Source organism: Vombatus ursinus, unplaced genomic scaffold (genome assembly GCF_900497805.2).
Source record: "Vombatus ursinus unplaced genomic scaffold, bare-nosed wombat genome assembly UNPS02014797.1, whole genome shotgun sequence".
NCBI lineage: Eukaryota > Metazoa > Chordata > Mammalia > Diprotodontia > Vombatidae > Vombatus > Vombatus ursinus.
Window position 1 is genome coordinate 5,220,595 of NW_020954575.1, and position 7,813 is coordinate 5,228,407.

The following is a 7,813-nucleotide window of genomic DNA, read 5'->3' on the forward strand; positions in this document are numbered from 1 at the left end:
GGAGGGAAAGTAATATTCAGTGAAGCTGGAAAGATAAATAGCTTAATGAAACTAAATGCAGCAGGAGATATTTTTTTCAAGAAAGTCAGTGAACTGAAACAAATACCAAATTCACTATATCTTTTGACTTATCAAACAAAACCAAAGTTCATACCAAATACAAGATTTAGGATGCAACAATCCAGACCCATAATCCTATTTTCACAATAGAAATAATCTTCTTGTAGAATGAAGTCTGCCTTCAAGATTGGAAAGTCTTGATAACTAGTCAAAAGGAAACACTACTGGACATGATCTATTTAAAAAGGTTATTTCCTTTTTAAATAGCCAGATAACTATTAATATCACTGTGTAATTTTTGTGGGGTGGTTTAAATTGTACAGATATCCCTGCTTCTGAAAAAAAAAATTGTCATTAGTTGTAATATTTGGGAAATGGTTTCTTGTAAGCAACTGATAATCAGATCAAAGTTGTAATCTCAGAAAACATGCAACTTGCCTTAATATATCACCTACTTGATACTGTGGGCCAAGGATCCCTGGGGCTGGGGAGCTGTCTAAAATATATTACAAAGGATCCAAGAATCCACTGGGCCTTCAAACATTGTAGTTTTGACCTGTATTAACTTCAACAAAATATGCACATCATTACAATAAATAAGCAAACATATCTTTTGCAGATAGGATCAATAATATATATCATACATATAGGTATTTTTTTCCTATTATTGCCTGTGTGATTCTGGACAAGTCACCTAATAATCCCTTTGGTCTCTGCTTCTCTACTCATAGTTAACAAGTGTTTTATTAAATACTTGCTCTGTGCTAGCTATTATGCTAAGGGTAAACTAAGAAAGGCAAAAAACAGTCCCTCCTCACAGAGTTCAAATTCTAATGGGGGAGAAACATTCATTTATTCGTTCAATAACCATTTATTAAGTATTTATTGTGTGCCAGACACTGTGCTAAGAGGACAGAAAGAAAAGCAAAAATAGTCTCTGTCCTCAAAGATCATCCATTCTGTTGGGGTAGAAACATGCAAACAACTCTCTCTCTCGTCTCTGTCTCTCTCTCTCATATATATATATATATATATATACATACATATATATACACATATATGTATATATACATATATGTGTGTGTACAAATAAAATTGGAGGCGATCTCCAAGGGAAGGAACTAGAATTAAGGGGGACTGGGAGATGACAGCCAGTGGAAATGAGGAGTTGGGAATGTCATGTGTGAGGAACAGCAAGGAGACCAGTGTCACTGGACTGAGAGTACATGAAGGGGAATGAAGTATAAGAAGACAGAAAATCCTTAAAATGAGGGTTGTACCAGCTAACCTCAATGGTCTCCTCTGTTTCCAAAATCATGTTCCCATAATCTTACGTTTCTAAGAGATTGAAAGGTAGCTTGCAGATGGATGGAATTAAGTAAATAGAGCTATACCCTCCCTGATTGAAGATATATCAGAAAGACCTTTGGATGTAAATAAAGGTTGTTGCAATACGGGTATCATGGGTACTCAAAGAGTATCATGGACAGCTCCAAAGGATCATAGGACCTTATTAGCTTAGTCAAGTGTATACTATTAATTCATTTATTCAAGGAATATTTATTAAGTGCTTACTATATGCTTGTAAGAAATACTATTTGGGGAGGAGGATGGAGGACAACATGGACAAAGATAAGTCAATACAAAAAAATATGCAGGAAGGCCTGAGTTCAAATCCAGCCTCAGACACTTAACAGCTATATGACCTTTGGCAAGTCACTTCACCCTGTTTGCCTCAGTTCCTCATCTTTAAAATGAACTGGAAAAGGAAATGGCAAATCATTCTAGTATCTTTGTCAAGAAAACTCCAAATTAGGGCAGCTAGGTGGTGCAATGGATAGAGCACCAGCCCTGGAATCAGGAGGACCTGAGTTCAAATCCAGTCTCAGACCAGATACTTGACACTTAACTAGCTGTGTGACCCTGAGCAAGTCACTTAACCCCAACTGCCTTGCAAAAAAAATTCCAAATGGGGTCACAAAGAGTCAGACACAACTGAAAAAAATGCAAAATAAATTCAAGGGAAAAGTCAGTAGCAACTGGGAGTATTAGGATAGATCTCACATAGAAGTAGGAAGGTTTTTGGTTTTTTTTTGGTGAGGTGATCAGGGTTTAGTGACTTGCCCAGGGTCACACAGCTAGTAGGTTTCAAGTATCTGAGGACAGATTTGAACTGAGGTCCTCCTGACTCCCGGGCTGATACTCTGTCCTCTGTACCACCTAGCTGCCCCAGAAGTGGGAAGTCTTGCAAGAAATTAAAGATTCTAAGAAGTGGAAGAATAGGAGGGAAAGAATTTTAGGGACAAGTGACAGTCTCATGCATTATATTTTTAAATATAATTTTTAGAGACTATTGTGATTAGCAAAAGACAAATGAAATGAAATTCAGAAAACAAAAAAATCAGGGAAATATGAATTGTAGATTTCACATGGTAAATCTGGTTGGGGATGCATGTATGTCTCCTTAAGTTAAAGTACTAAATGCAAATTAAGAAGGAAAAGACAGTGCTCAAAGACCCCAGGCAGTTATGTTACAAAAGTTCATTTGTAAGTCTGTTTTCTGTAATTCTGGATATATTTTCTTGTAGAAACCATGTTATAAATGATGGTTAAATTCCCAGAGTAGCCCACAAAAATCCATGTAACCCATAGATTAGTTGAGTACATTTGCGATGCAAAATAAAACAATACTGTTGAAATATTGTAATTAGATAAAATAAAATCCAATAATGGTTTATTTATCTTGGATCTAGGACTCCTGAGAGAATTATGTGGATGTCCTCCACCCCTGAGGATCTTTCTACAGTTATCATAGCAAGAAAGAGACTGGGATATTCAAGGGCCCACAATGGGTAACCACAGACTTGAACCTCTATTTTGGTCCACTCTGTTCCCTTCCCTTTGGATCTATTGCCCTCACCACCCCATGGGGAAAATTAGTTGAGAAACATTTCCCTTTTGGTGAAGGTGTCTCACTTAAGCTCTTTTTCTTACTTAACCACTCTACCAAAATGAAGACTGAGAGGGCATCAGGAAAGCTAATTAAGGTTAACCTACCAGAAAGAATAGAGGAACACAATTCTTTTCTCTGATTGAGTGCTTTCTCCCTGAGAGAGGTGAGAAGGAATCAGAAGAGTTGATGCAGGTCTCTCATTCCACTAAACTCCAAGGAACTAATCAATCAATCACTCAGTTAATTCATCCAACAATAATTTTAAAAGTAGCAACTATGCAAAAAGCACAGTACTTCTCCCTAGAGAAGATATAAAAATAATATTTAAGTATTTTTATTTCAATGGTTTAATGACTTCTTCAATGTAGTTATTTCCTTGAATGGTGCTGATTTATTCACAACCTATCCATACCTTTCCATCCTGGGACTCTAATACATGTTCTCACATAAACTCTCACCAAGCATCCATCTTTCAACATTTTGTGGATACCAATGAAAAAGGAAGGCTATCTATCAGTTATCTTAGTTATGCCAATGGGACCCCAACCCACCTCTTTTTCTGGTCAGATGTAACTTGGATGGCATCTTTTATTTGACTCCTGATGGGGTATAGCCCATCATTCAGTTTCAGAAGAGACCTTTGCCCCTTTTCCCCAAAAGGAATTTGGCTCCCATTTGTTTACAGACCCGGGAAGACCCTTAAACTTTTAGATTCCTTAGAGACTCCCCTTATCTCCCTTTGAAAGCCTTAGCCCCGCCTTTTGATCTTATTCAGATCTACCTTTGCCCCTACCCCTAATCTGGCTCCCTTTGTCTACAGGTCCAGAAAACCCTTAAACTTTTAGGTTCCTTATCTACTCCCCTTATCTCCCTTTGAAAGCCCTAACCCCACCTTCTGATCCTTTCAAACTTCTACCTTCCAGTTCCCTTCATTATCTATTCCCATTGTCTATTCAATCTCTTAGACCTTCCAATCAGAATTCTCATCTAGACCCTTTTTCCAGCCCCCTCCTCTGGCCACCCAAAGTTACTTTAGTGTATATAAGATCCACCCTGGCCCCCTTTCAAATGCTGAGAATCTCTCATGCCCAGAGGCTGAGCTTTTCTCATTCCTGCTCTAACATTACTAACATTCAGATTTCTTAAGAGTCTGGCCTATATGATTTATCTCTAATAAACTTTTTCTCTGGCTGGAAGAAGATTTGAGTTGAATTCATTCAGGCAGGCCACATCCGATCTTGGGGTTCTAAGCACCCCAAACCTCTAGACCTCTTCACTCCTATATATAATTCTTCATTGGTAATATATTGCAGCCTACTCATACCCTCCACAATCTTTTGACATTGCCCTTTGGGTGACTCACAATCTAATGGGGGAGACAAAATACAAACAAATATGTACAAAGAAGCTTTATATAGAATACAAAGGAAATACAGAAGGAAGGCACTAGAATTAAGAGAGATTAGCAAAGGCTTCCTATAAAAGGTAAGATTTTAACTGGGATTTAAAGGAAGTCAGGGAAGCCAGAGGCAGAGATGAGGAGAGAGATCATTCCAGGTATGAAGGACAGCCAGAAAAAAAAGTCTGGATCAGAGAGGTGGAGTATCTTGTTCATAGAACAGGGAGGTCAGTGACACTGGATTGAAGAGTATGCAGAGGACAGTAGGGTGTAGGAATACTGGAAAGGTAGAGGGAGCTAGGTTATGAAGGTCTTTGAATGTCAGACAGATGCTTTTATATTTGATCCTGGAGCCAATGGAGTTTATTGAGTAGGGAGTGACATGATCAAGACCCATGCTTTTGAAAAATCAATTTGACAGCTGAGTGGACAATGGACTAGAGTGGGGGAGAGATTTGTGACAGGTAGCCCAACAAGCAGGCTATTTCAATAGTCAGGCATAAGAAGTTGAGGACCTATATCAAAGTGGTAGCAGTATCAGAGGAGAAAAGGGGTTGTATGTGAGAGATGTTACAAAAGTAAAATTGACAGGCCTTGGCAATGTTTGGGAGGGAGGGAGTAAAGAGAGTAAGGACTTAAGGATGACACCCAGGCTGAGATTGGTGGACTAAAAGGTGGTGGTGCTTTAGATAGTAAAAGAGAAGTTTGGAAGGGGGTGAATCAAAAAGATAACAATAATAACTTTGTTCATTGTCTCTTTGACCCTCCCCCCTTCCAAGTCCTCACTTTGTCTACCCCCTTCCCCCAATATCCAATTGCTGCCAAGGCCTGTCCATTTTGATGTGCCTAAGGTCACACAAGGCTATAATAAGCATCAGAGATGGAATTCAAACCCAGGTCCTTTGACTCCAAAGCCAGTAACCTTTCCCACTGCATCACATTGCCAATGTATGCTTGGGAGATACTTTGTTGGAGGAGGGCCTTTGTGGCATTTTGCTTTGCTAAATCAAATACTTTTAATGATCAACAAACAATAGGCAAAGTGGGATCTTGTATTCTCTACACCTTTTAATCAATTATGTGATAATAGAGACGTAGTCTACTGTGGAGTATCAATTGCAAATGTCTGCCTGATCCCTTCTAATCCCTCTTCAAGGATGCTTTTGTATGTGGATTATTCTCATATAAAGTTTATATAGATGAGAAAGAAGGAATGTAGGTTGTCAATTACTGATATTCTCTGTCAGGGGCCATCTCCTGTCATCCTGATCTATATCTTGCCACTGGACCCAGATGGCTCTGGAGGGGAAAATGAGGCTGGTGACCTTGCACAGCCCTCCCTCACTTAAATACAATTCACTTGCAAGTCATGGCATCATCCTCCTGATGTCATGGTCTTCTTTGAGAATGAAGGACAAACAACAAACAATTCTCTGTTGCCTCTTCAAGAGGCAATATTTTAATATTACTAATATTTTAATACCTTGGGAATCACTCCCTTGACACCCTCAAAATTGTGTTCCCTCCTCATTCCTTCTAGTTTTAAATCTACAGGCTTAATCTATGATTGAGACAAAAAGCTTTTTAAAAAAAAATGAAGCTGGGATATTTTGTGGATAGTAGTAAAGACATCAAGGGAGGGTTAATCACATGCATAGGAGTGCTTATCACAATCTGTTTCAGCTTCTCTTTTCAAGGTACAAGTCTTTATTTCTTCCCCTTCTTCCTCTAGTGCTGTAGTCTATGACCCCCGCTGATTCCTCCAGAATACTTCCATCTTTTCTGCTCATTATCTCTGTCTGCTCCTCTTTCACCCTCTCTAGGACCACAGAGTAGGAAGCCTGGGTTCTTTACTTGGTATTTCAGTGGGTAAAATCCTTATCCCAGCCCTTTCTTCCCTTGGCAAGAATGGAAGTGAAAGGATAGTACTCTGTGGTTGTGGTTCAGGCCTTAATCCCAGAAACAATGACTCAGGTCCCTTCTCAAACAAGCCGTGCTCTCATAAGCAAGCCCTTTATAGCTGGGTCCTGATAAAAAGTGAGATCACAATTGTTTCTACCCTGATCAGTGTTGACTGGAATACTGAATGGCATAGTACACATGAGTGTGTACACCATTCCAGCCCCTACTTAAGTGGCAATGTGATGCAGTGGGAAGGGTTACTGGCTTTAGAGTCAAAGGACCTGGGTTCGAATTCCACCTCTGATATTTATTATAGCCTTGTGTGACCTTAAGCAAATTAAAACCCCTCTAGACTTCAGTTTCCACATCTATAAAATTATAGGGTTAGGCCTCATAGCTTCTAAGGTTCTTCTAGCTTGAACTCCCATTATCCTGAGAATGACGTTCATTGGGAGCACCCCACCTCCCTGTCCTGGAGCTCCCTTGGAGAGGACATGTTCAGTAGCAGCCACTCACGTATGGCTCAGTAAGGATTAATGATGAGGAAGAGGGGGAAACTTCTCAGCTCTTTTTCTCAATTAACCCAGTAACCTTCACAATAGAGAAGGAAGAGAAAAAGAGGAAGATGAAGGAGAGTGAAATGGGTTAAGGGAGAGGAAAACAAGAATGAGAGGTGAAGGAAGAAGCATCATGGTATGGTGTTAATGTGACAGTGAAATCTCTGAGGAATAAGTGACAGAGGGGCCAACATTAACTATTAACTCTCAGTAGTATAGAGGGGGGAGAACCTTAGCAAATTGGTGCTTCCCTCTTAGAAGGCACATATTACTACTGCTTCACCTTGTACTTTATAGCCAGCTTGGCACTCTGGAAAGAGCACTGACTTTATGATCATGGGACCTGAGTTCAAATCCCAGTTCTACCACTTATAAGCCATGTGACCTTGGGCAAGTTGCTTAACTGTGCCTCAGTTTCCTCAGCTGCAAAAATGAGGTTTGACTAGATGGCCTCTAAATCCCCTTCCAGCTCTAATTCTATTATCTTACTTGTTTGTAGGATCATATTATCTTTCCTACTTAAAAAAAAATAAGCTTCTTGACAGCAAAGACAATATTTGATTCACCTTTGATTTCCCTTCCTCTCCCTTCTCCCCTCTCATTTAACACAATGGTACTCAATAAATATTTGGTGCTTGAATGAATGAAAGGAAAATAGTTTGGAATACAGACTAGTAGAGTCCCACCTTCTTATCAAGGACCTCTGCTTTAGATTTTTCAGTAACTACCTACCTAACTGTATTTCCTATTAGAAAAGTACAGCTAGTAAGTAACATTGGCATGTAGCCCTGTCAACATCTTGAAGAGACTATGTAACAATCCTCTAAGTGTATCTTTAATAACAAGTTTATATAGTGTATAGTTTTTATTCCACGGTATTCTGCTTAAAATAAACTACTCAAGCCAGATTTGGAAAGACAGTAGAATTATTTCAAAAGGTTC